The following is a 22,603-nucleotide window of genomic DNA, read 5'->3' on the forward strand; positions in this document are numbered from 1 at the left end:
ATCATTCATATGTTTCGCATCTTATTAGGATCGAGCGCTGCGGAAGTTAATTAAATATCGGCACCCAGCGGGTCATTGTATTTATTTGAAGCAGTTAAAGCCGTCGGCACACGGACCGTGCATCCGAACGTTGAGCGTTGAGCGTGCCGAGTTTCTGACGTCATAGCGTGGAATAGCACGTTCGGGAGTCTTTCCGAACGTGCAGAGCAATATCTGGCATATCAGATATTCTGAGCGTGCGTCTGAGCGTTGACCAATGAGATGGCACAACGCCACCTACGTCACACGCACGCCGTTTCCCTTCAGTACAGAGTTGTGAGACGCCATATTGGCATTCATTTCAAGCCTATATGTATATATGCCGTTTCTGAGCACCGGCAAATTGAGAATCACTGGAAAACCCGTTTGTGTTGTGTTATTTGTTCCAATAAAATAATGAGAAACATCACATTCGTGGCAAAATAATTATTGTAAGTTGCGTATTACGAGAGTAGGCTATTTGAAGGCAGCAACACACTGAAAATCAATCCAAAACGCATTGTTCTTGGTACAATTTGTTATAGTTAAATTTCAATTAGTAACATAATTATCTACGATTAACGTTTTTAGCAAGGGGTAACACCATATGGCTAACAACAAGGAGCGTGTTGTTGGTTTAGCGTTAGCCGCACGGTAGCTCAGCGTGTTCGGTCAGAGAGCTGGTTGGCCTCTGTAATAAAAAAACTGAGTGTAAGGATCAATAAACGAACTTGACCGGATGTCATGTGACGTCCGAAACGACCAAAGACAACGATCAACAACGAACAAAATAAAAAAAAAGTGTGATGGGTAGCGTCTCTGTTCAGTAATGTGTTTAGGTTGCAGTGGTGGTTCGCGTCTTAACCCTTCCAATTTTTTTTCCTAACATTCGCCTTTTCATTAGGTTCTGATAATTTATTATTAGTTTAATATAAGTATATGTTATAATATTTGATGTTATGAAAATATAAGGTAACCTTTTTTTGAGGGGTGGCTTTGTTCGACTGGCTTAATCTATAGGACAGCTTGAGCTACTTGTATAAAGATATTTTGCTCCTTTTTCTTTTACGCTTCGTAATTCACATGTTGCAAAGATTCTGCTACTGGGTAGGAACAGTGGTCAAGTAAAACTGACCTGGGATTTTACTAAAATGTGGGAATGATGAAATAATGTTTATCTTATGCGGAGAAGTATTCCAAATTTGTACCGCTCTGTTTGTAGTGGAACTTTTATAAGCCTGTGTCCTTATTGATTGGACATGGTAGTTTACTTTTCGTGGACGATGAAGGAAATGTGCATTTTAATAGAGCTGACGTGGGAATTTTACGCGCGCCCATTGAGTAAACAGCGTGACTTACGAACTAGAAGCATCCCTCAACTGCCGCTGGAGTGTGTCGTGATCGCGTTATACCACGTTGGGGCCCACGTACCGTATGCACGAGTCGCATCGTTCCTGAGCGTTCAGCAGCACGTTGAACTTGGGACGCTCCACGTTGACGTTCGACAGCACGGTCTGTGTCCCGATGACTTAAGGCTGGACGCGCGTCTTTGTGTAGACGCACATTACAAAAATAACATTTTACCAACTACAGCTCGATGGCTGTTCTTCTCTTTTATGACAAATATTTTATATACAGAGCATCCGAAATCCAATAATATTACACTGTGTGCAGTATAAAGTTTTGATACAGTGCCACCTGAAACACCTAACGTTTGGGCTACCATGGTTCTGGAAGCACCCACCATAAGAGCACAAACAATTTGCTCACGTTCGAATGCAATGAGCTCCGACATGTTGCACTCACAGCTACACTGAACACTGTTCTGACGACGAATGTCGCTTGTTGAGGTCACTGCACAGGTGCCTTTCGTGGTGAAATACAGCAGCACGCATCTTGACCTGCATCTGTATTTACGTTCAAGCGTGGATTTTTCTCGTTCATTCCATATTTTTCTCGAACTCCTGTACCTTTAACAGAGTACTTTTGAATTTCTTCCGTGGGCTGTCGGGCGACATTCCAGCCAGGAAGAAATGCATATTGTCAGGTTGACCGTACGTGCAGTCAACAAAAAACCTGACGCGGTTCGTGAGGCTGCGAGTAGAGCCGCCAAACCGCCTGAAACTGAGTAAGAGAAAACAGAAAGGGAAAGGTCTTCCACAATTACAAAAATTGACTTCCGAAACGTAGTTGGAATCGACTAGGTAGAAACAACATTCTCCTCATTTGCAAATAAACACAGCAAAAACAAAGAGTATGGTCATGAGTACAAGTCGCAGACTGTCCAATATTAAAATAGGACAGTCTACTATTAGTGCATTTAAATATCTTGGAAGCACAATAACTGAAGACCTGAGATGTCACCAGGAGGTGAAACCTCGAATTGCCATAGCGAATGCTGCCACGGACGCAGGTTCGAATCCTGCCTCGGGCATGGATGTGTGTAATGTCCTTAGCTTAGTTAGGTTTAAGTAGTTCTAAGTCTAGGGGACTGATGACCCCAGATGTTAAGTCCCCTATGGGAGAGAGATTTGAACGATTTTTTTGCCATAGCGAAGGAGGCGTTCAACAGAAAGGGGAGACTCTTATGTGGCAAATTAGATAATAGTCTAAGGAAAAGGTTTGGCAAATGTTTTGTCTGGAGTGTGGCACTATATGGGGCTGAAACATGAACGCTGAGACGAGAGGATGAAGAAAGGTTAGAAGCATTTGGATGTGGAGGAGAATGGAGAGAATAAGCTGGATGGGAAGAGTGAGTAATGAAAGAGTATGGGAAAGGGTTGGTGAGAGAAGATGTCTGCTGAAGGTTGTAAGAGAAAGGAAAAAGAGCTGGTTGGGACATTCATTGAGAAGGGAGTGCTTGCTAGCAGATGCGTTGGAAGAATTGGTTTGTGGAAGAAGACTGAGAGGAAGAAGGAGATACAAGATGATAGACGACATAAAGGGAAGAGGAAATTAAGTAGACCTGAAGAGGATGGCAGAAGACCGGACAGTATGGAGAACTACCATGTGAAAACCTGCCTTTCGGCGGAACACTGCTGATGATGCACATTATGTTACATTATGTTAAAACAATGTATAGTTTTCATTATGTAAATACTCTATTATTATTACATTAGAATATTTAATGTATGTTACGGTAACTAAACTGCTATTTATTGTTATTATATGTAACTTGGGTTGCCCGCAACTTGTATTTGGGTAGAGAGAGAGAGAGAGAGAGAGAGAGAGACAATAGCGAACTGTGTTTCCCCCCTCCCTCCTGCCCCACCGCCTGCGCACCGCCCCTTTCCCCCCCCCCCCCCCACCTCTCTGCAATTTCAGAACTGAACCATCGCTCCACTCCTGATTTTTTGGAGTCCTCAGTCTACAGACTGGTTTGATGCGGCCCGTCACGAGTTCCTCTCCTACACCAACCTCTTCATTTCAGAGTAGCACTTGCACCCTACGTCTTGAATTATTTGCTGGATGTATTCCAGCCTCCGTCTTCCTTTGCAGTATTTAACCTCTACAGTTCCCTCTAGTACTATTCAAGTTACTCCGTGATGTCTTAACACGTGTCCTATCATCCTGACCCTTCTTCTTGTCAGTGTTTCCCGTTTGTTCCTTTCTTCGCCGATTCGGCGAAGAACCTCCTCATTCCTTTCCTATCAGTCCATCTGATTTTCAACATTCTTCTGTAGCACCTTATCTCAAACGGTTCCATTCTCTTCTGCTCCTGTTGTCCCACTACCCATCATTCACTGCCGTACAATACCACGCTCCAAACGTACACTCTCATAAATCTCTTCCTCACATTAAGGCCTGTGTTTGATACTAGCAGACTTCTCTTGGCCAGGAGTGTCATCTTTGCCTGTGCTAGTCTCCTTTTCATGTCATCCTTGCTGCGAACTCCTTCATCTACTTGGTGATCAGCAATTGTGATGTTAAATTTGTCGCTGTTCTCGTTTCTGCTATTTCTCACTACTATTGCTGCTTCCGGTATACTCTCCAGCCATACTTGGTACACGTTACACTGTTTATTCCTTTCAACAACTCCTGTAATTTTTATTTACTTTCATTGACGATAGCAACGTCATCAGCGAACCTCATCACTGACATTCTTTTGTTCTGAAATTTAATTCCACTCGGAACCTGTCTTTTATTTCCGTCATTGGTTCTTCAGTGTGTAGACTGAATAGTAGCGACGGAAGACTGCATCCATGTCTTACACTGATCACATCGTTCTGGGTCTTCCAGTACCATTGCTCCGTCTTTGTTCTTGTACATCTTGCTTATTACCCGTCTTTCCCTGTAGCTTACTCCTATTTTTCTAAGGATTTCGAACATCCTGTAGGTCGAAGGCTTTTTCAAGGTCGATAAATCTTATGAGCGTATCTTAATTTTTCTTCAGCCTTGCTTGTGTTGTCAAGAGCAACGTTAGAATTGCCTCTCTGGTGCCTTTAGGTTTCCTAAAGCCAAAATGATCATCGTCTGACACATCCTATTTTTTTTCTCCATTATTTTGTATATTATTCTTTTCAGCAGCTTGGTTGCATGGCTGTTACACTGACTGTGCGATAATTCTCATCTGCCCTTGTTATCTTCGGAATTATGCAGATGATACTATTCAGAAAGTCGGTTGCTAAGTCGCCAGTCTCATAGCTTCTACACATCAGTCTGAATAGTCGTTTGGTTGCCACTTTCCGTTATGATTTTAGGAAGTGCCTCGGAATGTTATCTATCCTTTGTGCTTTATTTGATCTTAAGTCTTACAGAGCTGTTTTAAATTCTGACTCTAATACTGGATCCCCTACATCTTCCACATCGATTCCAGTTCCTTCTCCTGCCACGTCATCAGACAAGTTCTTTCTCTCTTCACAACCTTTAACAGTGGAAATCCCACTAAGCTCTTAATGTTACTACCTTTGCTTTTAATTCCACCGAAGTTTATTTTAATTTTTCTATATGCTGAGCCAGTCCTCCGAATAAGAAGCATTTCTTTATCGATTTCTTCGCATTTTTCCTGTTGCAACTTCGCCTTGGCTGCCGTGTACTTCTTATTCATTTCGTTCCTTAGCGGTTTACGGGGGTTGTCCAGAAAAGAAAGTAAGTTCCGATCGGTCGCGAAATGGAAACCACTGTGTAAACCAGAAACGTTTTATCTGCAACAGTTAGGGACACCTTCCACCTACTTCTCTACATAGTCGCCGCTCCACCTTCGACTTTTGTCGTAGTGATGTATCAACTTTCCAATATCCTCGTCAGCAACCGCCTGTGCTTTCGGGCAGTTATCTGGTCTGCAGCTCGTTGTCTGTGGAAAAAGTTTGTCTTCATAGCCAGCGGTTCTTGTGAGCAGAGATGAGACTCTGGGGGAGCCAATTACGGACTGTATTGTGGGTGATCAAGCACTTCTCATCGGAACCGCTGCAGGAGCGTCTTCATTGCCCCTGCAGTGTGCGGCTGAGAATTGGCATGAAGAAGGAACTGCTCGACAGTTGTGTTATGTGGGCTGCGTGACACAGGCGAAATCTCTAACCAGGCCCTCATACTTCGCGTGAGACGCTATTTCCTACGCGTCTTTACATGCTCACTGTCCACTCAAAACTGAAAAGAGCGACGCGACACGGTCGACGGCCGTGCTAGAGACACTGCCCAACAAATCTGTGCAAAGATTTACCGGATTCCCCCAGTGGTTTCCATTTCGCAACCGATCGGAACTTACTTTCTAGACAACCCTCGTATATTGCTGTAAATCTGTGTCTGCCAGAACATTTTTTTCTCGTCGATGTAATTTCGTAATTGTGATTAAAGAGACTGCGGCTACTCTCACGGTTAGCAGTATTATCAACGGCGTCCAGGGACAAGAGCGAACTGGGATGTAGCGATAAACAGGAGTGAGTGAGAGATCTGTTTACGAGAAATATTTTTGTATTGTGTGCGCTCTTCGTTGGATGAGAGATGCAAGAGCCCTTGTTAAGGGGATTGCTTTAATCTATATAGGAGCTGAATCAGACAGTCAGCTGACGCGGCGCTCCACCCGCCAGATCCAGCGCTCTGTCCTCTTACGGCTGGCAGTAAATCACGTGAAAGCTTAATTTAGGCCCGCTGCGAAAAAAAAAAATATTTTTGAATATTGCAGAGAAGACGTGAAATATTCTGCTCGGAACATCTGTTGCCGCCTATGCTCGATAATCAGGGATAAAAAATGCTGTGATTAAATGCTCTCGTATAAATAAAAACTTAATTTCGAACCCGCAGGATTTAATATGTAAAACAGGGGTGCAGAATATGGGGCATCGGCTGATACTGAATGGAAACGGACAAACCAAAGAGTTTTTGCACTTTCAGTAACGGTTGCCCTCCATACTGGCAACTTTTAATCCGCACCACGTTTATAACACAGACTGGAAATGAGATCACATAACCAAGCGTTGAGTATTACGACAGATTCAAATTTCATTTCAGGAAAACAGTGAATTATCTGACATCTAGAGTGAACTGAGAGCAGTGGTTTGGTTCAGACAGCGTGGACTAACGAAGAAGGTACATAAAAGTAGCATGGTCCTGCTGCGAATCTTTGCTCAACAGACCATTAATACTGACAAGTGAAACAATGACAGTGTTCTCAGAATTATGTTGTTGCTATTAGTGTCATTAGTGTCCCAGAGAACCATTCGAAAACTGCATTATTTGGGTTGGAGGCATTCCTTCTTTCGAAAATGTTCCCTTTGACATGAATTCTTCGTTAACCCAGTTTTCTGTGTCTGCAGCAGCGTGAATAAAGTAGGCATGAATAACGTCGTATTGAATTCCAAGCTGAGTCACTATGCACTCTGGCCACTGTTCTGGTAGACTACAATTTGGAGTCGAGCTGGTCAGCGTACTAGCTCCGGCCACTTTGTGAAACGACGTGCTTGTCTGTCAGTTGAATATCTGGAACGTCCAAGACAACTCTAAAGAAACAGTTTTCTTTTTCTAAGTCATCGGTCTCGACTGATCCGATGCTGTTCTTAATCTTTTTTTATCTTGTCCTAATCTTTTAACTACCGCACCCAACATCATCAAAACGTATTATCAGAACTGGACTGAGTTATCACACGGAGATACAGTGACACTTATTTATACAAAATTGGTTTGTTTCCCGTCTGTCGATCGCTCTTTGTCATTCACAGATGATCTGTTCCGGATAAAGTCGCCCAACTTCAGATCATACGTCGCAGTTACAGAGTATCGCTAGATGTCAGATACTTCAGTGGTTCCCTGAAATAAAATTCTATTCTGACGTCATACTCAATACTTGGATACTCTGCGTCTGCCGGTTGTCGCTATGCCCAGTTCTCGTACACCATTACTTCGCGCATGCCTCCTACACTGAGCGAATGAGTACACCAGTGTTTTCTTTTGAGTTTTTTTGTCACATTTAATCGCTTCAAATATTTTTGTTAGACGTCATTATTATTGCAATTGGGCCGACTCCGGGGCTTTCCCTGCCCGTATGTGGCTGGGCTCGGTCGCGAGACAGCAAAACCATGCGCGAGTCTTCTGTACTGTGCGACAGTGTTCGGGTGTTTCATTTTGAATTTCCCGTCGAGTTTCCATTCCGCGTGGTATACACGAAGAATCAGCGAATGTATCTCGTGCTGAATTATGCAAACACAGAATCGTCCGTGGAATGTTGGCTTGAATTCATACGAAAATTTCCCGGTGTGCATGCTCCCAATGATTCGACCATACGCAGATTAGTGAAGAAATATCAAGAGACTTGATATTTGTTACACATACGAAGGCCTAGAGAACCTAGTGTGTCAACCGAAAATAGATTAGAGGAGGTAGAGGAGGCCTTGGAAAGAAGCACGAGAAAATCTCTGCGCACTGTGGCACTTCAGATTTGTGTGTTAAAAGTATCTGTCCACAGAGATGTGCACAATCTGAAATTGAAACAGTACAAAATAACGGTAGTGCGTCAACTAGGAAACCCAGGCTCTGTTGCTCGACGTCGTTATTGCAAGTGGCTGCTACGGTCTGTTCACGATGGGGAAGTTGGACCTGAGATGCATTTTTTTTTTTCTGGTGAGGCATGGCTGCATTTTTCAGGGTACGTAAAATTCTCAGAACAATCGACGCGGGAGCTCCGAAAATCCTCGTGAATTACATTAACAACTTCTGCAGCGTGTGAAAGCAGGAGTGTGGTGTGTGAGACGAATTATTGGACCAATCTGGGGAATTCAGGTTCTGTTGCTCGACGTCTTTAGTGCAAGTGGCTGCTACGGTCTGTTCACGATCGGGACGTTGGACCTGATATGCTTTTTTTTCTGTTGAGGCCGCATTTGACAGGGTACTTAAATTCTCAGAACAATCGACGCTGGAGCTCCGAAAATCCTCATGAAGTACATCAACAACCTCTGCATGGTGTGAAAGCAGGAGTGCGGTGTGTAAGAGGAATTATTGGATCGATCTTTTTCCGCGAAACAATACGTTCTGACAGGTAAGTGAACAGTATGCTGCATACTTTTTTCGAGAACTAAATCCTAACAAAAAGCTGTACGATTATTTAATGCAGGACAATGCAAGACCACACATCGGAAATGCTTCTGTGACAGCAATACGAAGTGTTTTTGATGGTAGGGTAGTTGACTGGCCTTGTCGTGTTCCAGATCTAAATCCGTGTGATTTTTATATTTGGTGAACGTTAAAAGACAAGGTGTACGTAACCAATCCCCACACGCACTCAAAGAGTTGGAAGACAGGGTTTGGATAGTCATTTCCCAAATTTCAGCAGCCGAAATTCGTGGAGTGTTTGCTAATGTATTCTTGAGATGTCAGGCTGCTCTTACCAATGAGGGACATCATCTGAGCACCTACTATAAATAAAGGTAAGCGCAAGTTAATCAGATAGGAACGCTGTTTATGCAGGGCACCGGCAGATTTGTGCCCGAGAGTCGGGTTCTGGGGTGGGCGGCGGATGCCGTGGGGGCGGCAGGTGTCGTGCCGCGCGATCCGCAGACCCGTCCCGACCATCTTTAGTGAGACACCTTTTATTTTGCGTATTCTAGTCTTTTTATGTTCCTACTATTTTGCGCCTGTAATCCTTCCAGCGCCAGACTGACCATTTGTGGCCGCCGTAACAGATGTTCCACTTACCTGTCCCTTGTTCTAGTGAGCTTCTTCCGTAGATTTCTTTCCTCACCAACATCTTTTACTAATGTTTACGTCTACGTTCGTGAGTATGTACTCCCTCTTTTTGTTAGTTCTCTGTAGGGGATGTACTCGAGATGATTGTTATAATAATTTTGCTAATCATTCTCTACTGGACAACTGGAAACCACACTTTTGCTGTGTATGCAACATGCAAAGCTACACCTAGTAACTCCATCTGTCATGTATAAGGGGTGATCAAAAAGATTTCGATGCGGGTGTATAAGTACCGACACTTAGGTAAAGGCTTAGTGTGGAATTCGTGTCTTTCCAGTGCGCGTGCTGTAAATGCAGAAACTTGAACTATGGCTACGTTATTACCAAACGCGTCCAAACAGTGGCTCAGCTATTAAATTATCATCTAGTAAATCCTGTTTTTGCTGTGGTTCCCGGAATCAGTTAGTGAGGGGGTGTCCCGCTGAGTGCAGACCTAGGCCCAAAAGCTGACGCAATCGCAAGCGAGTGATCGCACGAGTGAAATGGCCCCCGGGTTTTGTGCATGTATTCTCGCTTGGGATAAACCTCTTCTTCATTAATCATCTTGAGATTGAAGCTGTCTGTGTTTGCTTTAACAATACATATGTTTTTTGGATGAGGACTGCCTTTAGAAAAACACAATTTTTCCCAAACATGTTTCACTGCAATTGCAGCATCATCAGTGGGTTTTTTATTTTATGAACCATGGACTTTGACGTTGGTGGGGAGGCTTGCATGCCTCACCGATACAGATGGCCGCACCGTAGGTGCAACCACAATGGAGGGATATCTGTTGAGAGGCCAGACAAACGTGTGGTTCCTGAAGAGGGGCAGCAGCCTTTTCAGTAGTTGCAGGGGCAACAGTCTGGATATTGACTGATCTGGCATTGGAACACTAACCAAAACGGCCTTGCTGTTGTGGTACTGCGAACGGCTGAAAGCAAGGGGAAACTACAGCCGTGATATTTTCCGAGGGCATGCAGCTTTACTATGTGGTTAAATGATGATGCCGTCCTCTTGGGTGAAATATTCCGGAGGTAAAATAGTCCCCCATTCGGAACTCCGGGCGGGGACTACTCAAGAGGACGTCGTTATCAGGAGAAAGAAAACTGGCGTTCTACGGATCGGAGCGTGGAATGTTAGATCCCTTAATCGGGCAGGTAGGTTAGAAAATTTAAAAAGGGAAATGGATAGGGTAAAGTTAGATATAGTGGGAATTAGTGAAGTTCGGTGGCAGGAGAAACAAGACTTTTGGTCAGGCGAATACAGGGTTATAAATACAAAATCAAGTAGGGGTAGTGCAGGAGTAGGTTTAATAATGAATAAAAAAATAGGAGTGTGGGTAAGTTACTACAAACAGCATAGTGAACGCATTATTGTGGCCAAGATAGACACGAAGCCCATGCCTACTACAGTAGTACAAGTTTCTATGCCAACTAGCTCTGCAGATGATGAAGAAATTGTTGAAATATATGAGGAGATAAAAGAAATTATTCAGGTAGTGACGGGAGACGAAAATTTAATAGTCATGGGTGACTGGAATTCGAAAGTAGGAAAAGGGAGAGAAGGAAACATAGTAGATGAATATGGATTGGGGGTAAGCAATGAAAGAGGAAGCCGCCTGGTAGAATTGTGCACAGAGCATAACTTAATCATAGCTAACACTTGGTTCAAGAATCATAAAAGAAGGTTGTATTCATGGAAGAATCCTGGAGATACTAGAAGGTATCAAATAGATTATATAATGGTAAGACAGAGATTTAGGAACCAGGTTTTAAATTGTAAGACTTTTCCAGGGGCAGACGTGGACTCTGACCACAATCTATTGGTTATGAACTGTAGATTAAAACTAAAGAAACTGCAAAAAGGTGGGAATATAAGGAGATGGGACCTGGATAAATTGAAAGAACCAGAGGTTGCAGAGAGTTTCAGAGAAAGCATTAGGGAACGATTGACAAGAATGGTGGAAAGAAGTACAGTGGAAGAAGAATGGGTAGCTTTGAGAGATGAAATAGTGAAGGCAGCAGAGGATCAAGTAGGTAAAAAGGCGAGGGCTCATAGAAATCCTTGGGTAACAGAAGAGATACTGAATTTAGTTGATGAAAGGAGAAAATACAAAAATGCAGTAAATGAAGCAGGCAAAAAGAAATACAAACGTCTCAAAAATGAGATCGACAGGAAGTGCAAAATGGCTAAGCAGGGATGGCTAGAGGACAAATGTAAGGATGTAGAGGCTTATCTCACTAGGGGTAAGATAGATACTGCCTACAGGAAAATTAGAGAGACCTTTGGAGAAAAGAGAGCCACTTGTATGAATATCAAGAGCTCAGATGGAAACCCAGTTCTAAGCAAAGAAGGGAAAGTAGAAAGGTGGAAGGAGTATATAGAGGGTCTATACAAGGGTGATGTACTTGAGGACAATATTGTGGAAATGTAAGAGGATGTAGGTGAAGATGAAATGGGAGATAAGATACTGCGTGAAGACAGAGCACTGAAAGACATGAGTCGAAACAAGGCACTGGGAGTAGACAACATTCCATTAGAACTACTGACGGCCTTGGGAGAGCCAGTCCTGACAAAACTCTACCATCTGGTGAGCAAGATGTATGAGACAGGCGAAATACCCTCAGACTTCCAGAAGAATATAATAATTCCAATCCCAAAGAAATAAAGTGCTGACAGATGTGAAAATTACCTATCAATCAGTTTAATAAGGCATGGCTGCAAAATTCTAACGCGAATTCCTTACAGACGAATGGAAAAACTGGTAGAAGCCGACCTCAGGGAAGATCAGTTTGGATTCCGTAGAAATGTTGGAATACATGAGGCAATACTGACCTTACGACTTATCTTAGAAGAAAGATTAAGGAAAGGTAAACCTACGTTTCTAGCATTTCCAGACTTAGAGAAAGCTTTTGACAATGTTGACTGGAATAATCTCTTTCAAATTCTAAAGGTGGGAGGGGTAAAATACAGGGAGCGAAAGGCTATTTACAATTTGTACAGAAAGCAGATGGCAGTTATAAGAGTCGAGGGGCATGAAAGGGAAGCAGTGTTTGGGAAAGGAGTGAGACAGGGTTGTAGCCTCTCCCCAATGTTATTCAATCTGTATATTGAGCAAGCAGTAAAGGAAACAAAAGAAAAATTCGGAGTAGGAATTAAAGTCGAGGGAGAAGAAATAAAAACTTTGAGGTTCGCCGATGACATTGTAATTCTGTCAGAGACAGCAAAGAACTAGGCAGAGCAGTTGAACGGAATGGACAGTGTCTTGGAAGAAGGGTATAAGATGAACATCAACAAAAGCAAAACGAGGATAATGGAATATAGTCGAATTAAGTCGGGTGATTCTGAGGGAATTAGATTAGGAAATGAGACACTTAAAGTAGTAAAGGAGTTTTGCTATTTGGGGAGTAAAATAACTGATGATGGTCGAAGTAGAGAGGATATCAAATGTAGACTGGCAATGGCTAGGAAAGCGTTTCTGAAGAAGAGAAATTTGTTAACATCGAGTATAGACTTAAGTGTCAGGAAGTCGTTTCTGAAAGTATTTGTATGGAGTGTAGCCATGTATGGAAGTGAAACTTGGACGATAACCAGTTTGGACAAGAAGAGAATAGAAGCTTTCGAAATGTGGTGCTACAGAAGAATGCTGAAGATTAGATGGGTAGATCACACAAGTAATGAGGAAGTAGTGAACAGAATTGGGGGGAAGAGGAGTTTGTGGCAAAAGCTGACAAGAAGAAGGGACCGGTTGGTAGGACATGTTCTGAGGCATCAAGGGATCACAAATTTAGCATTGGAGGGCAGCGTGGAGGGTAAAAATCGTAGAGGGAGACCAAGAGATGAATACACTAAGCAGATTCTGAAGGATGTAGGTTGCAGTAAGTACTGGGAGATGAAGGAGCTTGCAGAGGATCGAGTAGCATGGAGAGCTGCATCAAACCAGTCTCTGGACTGAAGACCGCAACAACAACAACAACACAAACATAAGGAATGTTCTTTACTGTTTGTATACATCTAAATATTAGTTTTGAAACCGTAATTCAAGATTTTTGAAAAACACATAAAATTATGTATTCATACCTTCTTATCACGTGGTGTGGTTTTCCTGCTGTATCAAGTTTTTACAGCGTCTGTTTTTCTTTGCAGTTTGTCATCTGCAACATATAGACAAAATATTTACACAAAAATTACGGTTTCTAAACTGTTGTGACTATGCTTGAAATAAATTAAAATGATGTGAAAGGTCATGTGTGTGTGTGTGTGTGTGTGTGTCTATTTACATTATGTTTCACTTACGTTTTCTTTTTTCTTCATCTTCTTCACTGTCAAGTTCTGTGTACCGAGTTGTCACTGTCACTGTTTACCAGCTGTAAAAACAAGATGGCGCACATTGGAACAGTTGAAGGTGTGGAAACAAGATGGGGGACAGTGGAACAGTTGAAGATGTCATTGGCGGTTGTTTTGAATCTCTCAGAGGTGTGTGTGCGCGCGTGTGTGTGTGTGTGTGTGTGTGAGAGAGAGAGAGAGAGAGAGAGAGAGAGAGAGAGAGAGAGAGAGAGAGAGACAGACAGAAAAGATAGTTTGCAGTCCTCCTGATTCCGGATTTCTGTTTCTTTATTTGAGTATGATTGGCACCTCGAATTTCGACATTTGCGTAAGTTCGTAAGTTGTCCTCTCTTAGATCTGCCCCCCCCCCCCCGAGCAGAAATATCGTGTTGATAAAGGACAGGGAATGCCTTTGGTCGCCAAGGTGCGAGAGAGCCTGTCGATTCCTGGTTTTTCCTAGCCAGTGAAATTGTTAGTTGTGAAAAAATTATTGTTTGGAAGTAATTTTATCCAGCAATACCTTTTCCTGCGGCCTTTGCCCGTCAGAGAAGATAACCCTCTGTTCATGTTCCGCAACTAGTGTTAGTGCAGACTGAGTGGATGGAGGTGTGTCTTGGTGATCTTAGTGAGCCTGAGGCTATTTCAGTTAAAGGGTCTTCAGAGCGAGTTTCCCGAAGTGCTAACTGATCAGTTGGGGCTGACTGACATGATTCAGTATAAAATCCGTTGAGTGGATGATGTTTCCGTTCGGCAGGCTCCTAAGTGTCTGTCACTATCTAAAATGAAGATTTTAGGGCAAAAGATTGAGAGCATGGGCCGGCCGGTGTGGCCGTGCGGTTCTAAGCGCGTCAGTTTGGAACCGCGCGACCGCTACGGTCGCAGGTTCGAATCCTGCCTCGGGCATGGATGTGTGTGATGTCCTTAGGTTAGTTAGGTTTAAGTAGTTCTAAGTTCTAGGGGACTGATGACCTCAGTAGTTAAGTCCCATAGTGCTCAGAGCCATTTGAACCATTTTTTGAGAGCATGGTTCGTGATGGATAGTTGTTAATTGAAGGGTCATCAATGAAAACGTCACATTAGGATCAGTTCCCCTTTCGGATATTGGATATATATTCGGATATTTGCTGAAGCCTCCTATTTTTCTGTGCTTCTTTTAAATCGAGCTTATGATCAGATACCTTTGAATGAGGATTCAAAGTCTGTTACAGCTTTCCCCAAGAAACCTTCCAGCACCTGATTAAACGTATGGCTGCGGGAGTGGATGCTGTGATCAAGAATAAGGGTGAGCCAACACCATATTGAATTCCAGCATTACCGATGGAGGGCGCCACGCACTTCTAAGTCATTTTCAGCGAAGTGTGCGGATACTTTTGATCACATAGTGTATTTATCATGATAAGAATCAGACCAAATGGTACACTTCCATCCCTTGGATTAATGCTGCCTTCAATTCAGCACAGCATGAGGCTTCTAAAGCGGTTCCTGCCGCTTTAATTTTTTCTCATTCCCCTAATTCGCCCCTGGCTAGTTTGTGGAGTATAAACGACCCGTTGCCTGAGCAGATTACTCCTAGCCCAACGTCGTCAAGAGAGGAAGGATGGAGACGCTTTTGTAGCCAAGTTGAGGGTAAGGTTTTTGTTCGGAATCTTAGCGTTGGTGGTAATCACGGTAACGGTATTAACCAGGAAGCTTGCTCCTAGGTTTGTGGTAAACTGTGCAGTTGCTAAGATCTTAAGTCCTATTAATCTGGCAGTGGTTAGACACTGGACTCGCATTCGGGAGGATGACGGTTCAATCCCGCGTCCGGTCATCCTGATTTAGATTTTCCCTGATTTCCCTAAATCGCTCCAGGCAAATGCCGGGATGGTTCCTTTGAAAGGGCACGGCCGACTTCATTCCCCGTCCTTCCCTAATCCGATGAGACCGATGACCTCGCTGTCTGGTCTCCTTCCCCAAAAACAACCCAACCCCTATTAATCTGCTAGTCCGAAACCTGGTTGACTGGGAAGATCTTGGCGGTACATGTAGCTTGAATGGGGGAGGTTGAGCTCTGGCGGCTCATTTCACTGTCGATAGCTTTTGGCTGGCGTCTTACCAGGAGGCGCCGATTACTCCCTTGTGCGGTTATCGCTTCCTCGCCTAGCCTTCAAAGGCGGTCGCTAGAGTCGCGTCTAAAGAGAGAAGCCCGCGAAGAGTGCGGCGCAGGCAGCTGACGTGAGTTTTCGCACAGTCTGGAGCAGGAGGCAGCAGCAGTGCTTGGAGCAAAACACACGCGGTGCGGATCGGCACTACATCTTCTCCGGGTCGTCGTTCACTCTTCTTCGCCAGGACTGGGCAGAAGGCAAAGGTCTGGTCCACATATGTCGTGCGCAACTAGTTGTTCAGCTCTGTGCACCGATTTCCCACTACACAAGCTGTTCCCCCATGAACCATGGACCTTGCCGTTGGTGGGGAGGCTTGCGTGCCTCAGCGATACAGATGGCCGTACCGCAGGTGCAACCACAACGGAGGGGTATCTGTTGAGAGGCCAGACAAACATGTGGTTCCTGAAGAGGGGCAGCAGCCTTTTCAGTAGTTGCAGGGGCAACAGTCTGGATGATTGACTGATCTGGCCTTGTAACGTTAACCAAAACGGCCTTGCTGTGCTGGTACTGCGAACGGCTGAAAGCAAGGGGAAACTACAGCCGTAATTTTTCCCGAGGACATGCAGCTTTACTGTATGATTAAATGATGATGGCGTCCTCTTGGGTAAAATATTCCGGAGGTAAAATAGTCCCCCATTCGGATCTCCGGGCGGGGACTACTCAAGAGGACGTCGTTATCAGGAGAAAGAAAACTGGCATTCTACGGATCGGAGCGTGGAATGTCAGATCCCTTAATCGGGCAGGTAGGTTAGAAAATTTAAAAAGGGAAATGGAGAGGTTAAAGTTAGATATAGTGGGAATTAGTGAAGTTCGGTGGCAGGAGGAACAAGACTTTTGGTCAGGTGATTACAGGGTTATAAATACAAAATCAAATAGGGGTAATGCAGGAGTAGGTTTAATAATGAATAAAAAAATAGGAGTGCGGGTTAGCTACTACAAACAGCATAGTGAACGCATTATTGTGGCCAAGATAGACACAAAGCCCATGCCAACTACAGTAGTACAAGTTTATATGCCAACTGGCTCTGCTGATGATGAAGAAATTGATGAAATGTATGACGAGATAAAAGAAATTATTCAGGTAGTGAAGGGAGACGAAAATTTAATAGTCATGGGTGACTGGAATTCGTCAGTAGGAAAAGGGAGAGAAGGAAACATAGTAGGTGAATATGGATTGGGGGGAAGAAATGAAAGAGGAAGCCGCCTTGTAGAATTTTGCACAGAGCATAACTTAATCATAGCTAACACTTGGTTCAAGAATCATAAAAGAAGGTTGTATACCTGGAAGGATCCTGGAGATACTAATAGGTATCAGATAGATTATATAATGGTAAGACAGAGATTTAGGAACCAGGTTTTAAATTGTAAGACATTTCCAGGGGCAGATGTGGATTCTGACCACAATCTATTGGTTATGAACTGCAGATTGAAACTGAAGAAACTGCAAAAAGGTGGGAATTTAAGGAGATGGGACCTGGATGAACTGAAAGAACCAGAGCTTGTAGAGAGTTTCAGGGAGAGCATAAGGGAACAATTGACAGGAATGGGGGAAAGAAATTCAGTAGAAGAAGAATGGGTAGCTCTGAGGGATGAAGTAGTGAAGGCAGCAGAGGATCAAGTAGGTAAAAAGACGAGGGCTAATAGAAATCCTTGGGTAACAGAAGAAATATTGAATTTAATTGATGAAAGGAGAAAATATAAAAATGCAGTAAATGAAGCAGGCCAAAGGGAATACAAACGTCTCAAAAATGAGATCGACAGAAAGTGCAAAATGGCTAAGCAGGGATGGCTAGAGGACAAATGTAAGGATGTAGAGGCTTGTCTCACTAGGGGTAAGATAGATACTGCCTACAGGAAAATTAAAGAGACCTTTGGAGAGAAGAGAACCACTTGTATGAATATCAAGAGCTCAGATGGCAACCCAGTTTTAAGCAAAGAAGGGAAGGCAGAAAGGTGGAAGGAGTATATAGAGGGTTTATACAAGGGCGATGTACTTGAGGACAGTATTATGGAAGTGGAAGAGGATGTAGATGAAGATGAAATGGGAGATAAGATACTGCGTGAAGAGTTTGACAGAGCACTGAAAGACCTGAGTCGAAACAAGTCCCCGGGAGTAGACAACATTCCATTAGAACTACTGATGGCCTTGGGAGAGCCAGTCATGACAAAACTCTACCATCTGGTGAGCAAGATGTATGAGACTGGCGAAATACCCACAGACTTCAAGAAGAATATAATAATTCCAATACCAAAGAAAGCAGGTGTTGACAGATGTGAAAATTACCGAACTATCAGTTTAATAAGTCACAGCTGCAAAATACTAACGCGAATTCTTTACAGACGAATGGAAAAACTGGTAGAAGCGGACCTCGGAGAAGATCAGTTTGGATTCCGTAGAAATGTTGGAACACGTGAGGCAATACTAACCTTACGACTTATCTTAGAAGAAAGATTAAGAAAAGGCAAACCTACGTTTCTAGCATTTGTAGACTTAGAGAAAGCTTTTGACAACGTTAACTGGAATACTCTCTTTCAAATTCTGAAGGTAGCAGGGGTAAAATACAGGGAGCGAAATGCTATTTACAATTTGTACAGAAACCAGATGGCAGTTATAAGAGTCGAGGGGCATGAAAGGGAAGGAGTGGTTGGGAAAGGAGTGAGACAGGGTTGTAGCCTCTCCCCGATGTTATTCAATCTGTATATTGAGCAAGCAGTAAAGGAAACAAAAGAAAAATTCGGAGTAGGTATTAAAATTCATGGAGAAGAAGTAAAAACTTTGAGGTTCGCCGATGACATTGTAATTCTGTCAGAGACAGCAAAGGACTTGGAAGAGCAGTTGAACGGAATGGACAGTGTCTTGAAAGGAGGATATAAGATGAACATCAACAAAAGCAAAACGAGGATAATGGAATGTAGTCAAATTAAATCGGGTGATGCTGAGGGGATTAGATTAGGAAATGAGACACTTAAAGTAGTAAAGGAGTTTTGCTATTTAGGGAGTAAAATAACTGATGATGGTCGAAGTAGAGAAGATATAAAATGTAGACTGGCAATGGCAAGGAAATCGTTTCTGAAGAAGAGAAATTTGTTAACATCGAGTATAGATTTAAGTGTCAGGAAGTCGTTTCTGAAAGTATTTGTATGGAGTGTAGCCATGTATGGAAGTGAAATATGGACGATAACCAGTTTGGACAAGAAGAGAATAGAAGCTTTCGAAATGTGGTGTTACAGAAGAATGCTCAAGATAAGGTGGGTAGATCACGTAACTAATGAGGAGGTATTGAATAGGATTGGGGAGAAGAGAAGTTTGTGGCATAACTTGACTAGAAGAAGGGATCGGTTGGTAGGACATGTTTTGAGGCATCAAGGGATCACAAATTTAGCATTGGAGGGCAGCGTGGAGGGTAAAAATCGTAGAGGGAGACCAAGAGATCAATACACTAAGCAGATTCAGAAGGATGTAGGTTGCAGTAGGTACTGGGAGATGAAGAAGCTTGCACAGGATAGAGTAGCATGGAGAGCTGCATCAAACCAGTCTCAGGACTGAAGACCACAACAACAACAACAAAGCTGTTTGAACAGGTGTTCGTGTTTGTGTTCATTCAGTCGTCATGCACGCCTTATTACTTGGCTCTGTGATTTTAGGAATAATATATTTCCCTGCCTACTCGCGTGATTTTGAAATAACTTGTCTTAATAAGGTGGTCAGCATTCTCTCCCAAAACATTTTTCATGGTTAATTTTGTTATGGTTATGTAATGAGCCCAGTTTTCACAAATAGCTATATCAGGGGCCTATGTTTTATCTAGTCTTTTTTTAAATTGTGTTTATTTTAAAATTCTGATATAATAGAGCCAGTTTTTCTAAGTTTTAATGTTTGTCGACACGATGCTCTAGAAGCCGTTGGGCTCTCTGGTATTACTATTATCCTACCCTTCCTAGTAAGACCTTAGCGAGGTGTTAATTGTATTTCTTCGCGGAGAAAATTACAGCACCCTTTCTTTAGTTGTGTTAGCGAACCTTAGTTGCTGGGGTGTATCGACTCACTGCAAATGCGCTGTAAGTCCGATCATGGTTAAACCGTAACTTTAGTTGTAGTATAAGCATTGAGACACTTATCTTTCTTGTTTCTTAACAGCACTTACTAAATTGCTGGGAGAGTGTTGCGTGTCAGCGGCTCTCGAGCATTTGCTAGCTCGACTTGCTATTTGTTTGCTGTCGTCCTGGCTGTCTAGGCTCGGGTAGAGTACCTTATGTTATCTGACTTGCTTTGTAAACGAAATTTTGTCGTTGACCAAGGGGTCATTGATTAATTGGCTTCACACATGAAATTTTCTCATTATTGTTTAATATATATTGTATCCATGTTCTAAGTTTTATTGTAAAACCCTTTGTGTAAATCTTTTGGGTAAACACTATGTTTGTCAATATTTATCTTTTGGGTGTTCGAATAATGACATGGACTTGAATTGTATTGAAGAAATTTATTAGAACTGTTTTAATTATTTTAATTTTCTGATCTATTCAAAACTACTTAATTTACAAACAGCTTAATTTACAAATTTTTCCAAAGCCAATATTGTTACGGTATTATTTCTTGAACTTGTTTGAAGTTATTACACTACTGGCCACTAAAATTGCTACACCACGAAGGTGACGTGCTACAGACGCGAAATTTAACCGACAGGAAGAAAATGCTGTGATATGCAAATGATTAGCTTTTCAGAGCATTCGCACAAGGTTGGTGCCGGTGGCGACACATACAATGTGCTGACATGAGGAAAGGTTCCAACAGATTTCTCATACACAAACAGCAGTTGACCGGCGTTGCCTGGTGAAACGTTGTTGTGATGCCTCGTGTAAGGAGGAGAAATGCGTACCATCACGTTTCCGACTTTGACAAAGGTAGGATTGTAGCCTATCGCGATTACGGTTCATCGTATCGCGACATTGCTGCTCGGGTTAGTCGAGATCCAATGACTGTTAGCAGATATGGAATCGGTGGCATCAGGAGGGTAATACGGAACGCCGTGCTGGATCCCAACGGCTTCGTATCACTAGCAGTCGAGATGACAGGCATCTTATCCGCATGGCTGTAACGGATCGTGCAGCCACGTCTCGATCCCTGCGTCAACAGATGGGGACGTCTGCAAGACAACAACCATCTGCACGAAGAGTTCGACGACGTTTGCAGCAGCATGGACTATCAGCTCGGAGACCATGGCTGCGGTTACCCTTGACGCTGCATCACAGACATGACCCCCTGCGATGGTGTACTCAACGACGAACCTGAGTGCACGAATGGCAAAACGTCATTTTTTCGGATGAATCCAGGTTCTGTTTACAGCATCATGATGGTCGCATCCGTGTTTGGCGACATCGCGGTGAACGCACATTGGAAGCGTGTATTCGTCATCGCCATACTGGCGTATCACCTGCCGTGATGGTATGGGGTGCCATTGGTTACACGTCTCGGTCACCTCTTGTTCGCATTGACGGCACTTTGAACAGTGGACGTTACATTTCAGATGTGTTACGACCCGTGGCTCTACCTTTCATTCGAATCCTGCGAAACCCTACATCTCTGCAGGATAATTCACGACCGCATGTTGCAGGTCCTGTACGGGCCTTTCTGGATACAGAAAATGTTCGACTGCTGCCCTGGCTAGCGCATTCTCCAGATCTCTCACCAATTGAAAACGTCTGGTCGATGGTGGCCGAGCAACTGGCTCGTCACAATACGCCAGTCACTACCCTTGATGAACTGTGGTATCGCGTTGAAGCTGCTTGGGCAACTGTACCTGTATTCGCCATCCAAGCTCTGTTTGACTCAATGCCCAGGCGTATCAAGGCCGTTATTACGGCCAGAGGTGGTTGTTCTGGGTACTGATTTCTCAGGATCTATGCACCCAAATTGTGTGAAAATGTAATCACATGTTAGTTCTAGCGTAATATATTTGTCCAATGAATACCCGTTTATCATCTGCATTTCTTCTTGGTGTAGCAATTTTAATGGCCAGTAGTGTATTATCGTAATTTAACAGCTGTCTCTCAGAAGCTATAGAGGGATATTATCTTCAGTTTTTCTACCTGTTTTTCAAATGGGACCTATTGTTATCAACAAAAATTGTTGTTGTCCAAGGTTAAATGAAGGTACTTAAACGGGCGTAGTTCTGCCAAGTCTTCTCCCTGATCGTGATAATTCCCGAATACAAGAATATTATGAGTGCTGACCAACTATCGATATACACCCGTCCACGCGAAAGCAGAGTCCCCTTTCGACGAATGACTTCTAATCAGACACATGCACCGTGGATGTGGTATCAGTGAGCGTGCTGTCTGTGTGTAAAATGGGGAAGGTATTCTATCTATTTGAGGCTGACCGAGGACAGATTGTGATGGTCCGCTCGCCCAGCACGAGCATTTCGAAAACTAAAAGACTTGTCAGGTGTTCGAGGAATGCTGTTGTGAGTGTCTTCAACAGGTGGGGAAACCAAGGGGAAAGGACGTCCAGACGACCTGGAGTTGGGTGGCCACCCCTCAATACAGAGGGTGGACGTCGTAGGCTGGGCAGACTGATAAGACAGGACAGGTAGTAATCTGTGGCAGAACTAATATCAGACTTAAACGATGGGCAGAGTAAAAGTGTGTCTGAACACACAATGCACCCAACACTCATAACGATGGGCATCGGCAATCGACAACACATGTACACGATGTGATCAAAAGTATCCAGAGACTCCCAAAAACATACGTTTTCATATTAGATGTATTGTGCTGCCACGTACTTCCAGGTCCTCCGTATCAGCGATCTCACTGGTCATTAGTCATGATAAGAGAGCAGAATGGGGAGCTTCGCAGAAGTCACGGACTTCGAACGTGGTCAGGTGATTTGGTGTCACTTGTGTCATACGTCTGTACGCGAGATTTCCACACTTCTAAACATCACTAGGCTCACT

This window comes from Schistocerca nitens, chromosome 5 (genome assembly GCF_023898315.1).
Source record: "Schistocerca nitens isolate TAMUIC-IGC-003100 chromosome 5, iqSchNite1.1, whole genome shotgun sequence".
In the NCBI taxonomy this organism is placed as follows: Eukaryota; Metazoa; Arthropoda; class Insecta; order Orthoptera; family Acrididae; genus Schistocerca; species Schistocerca nitens.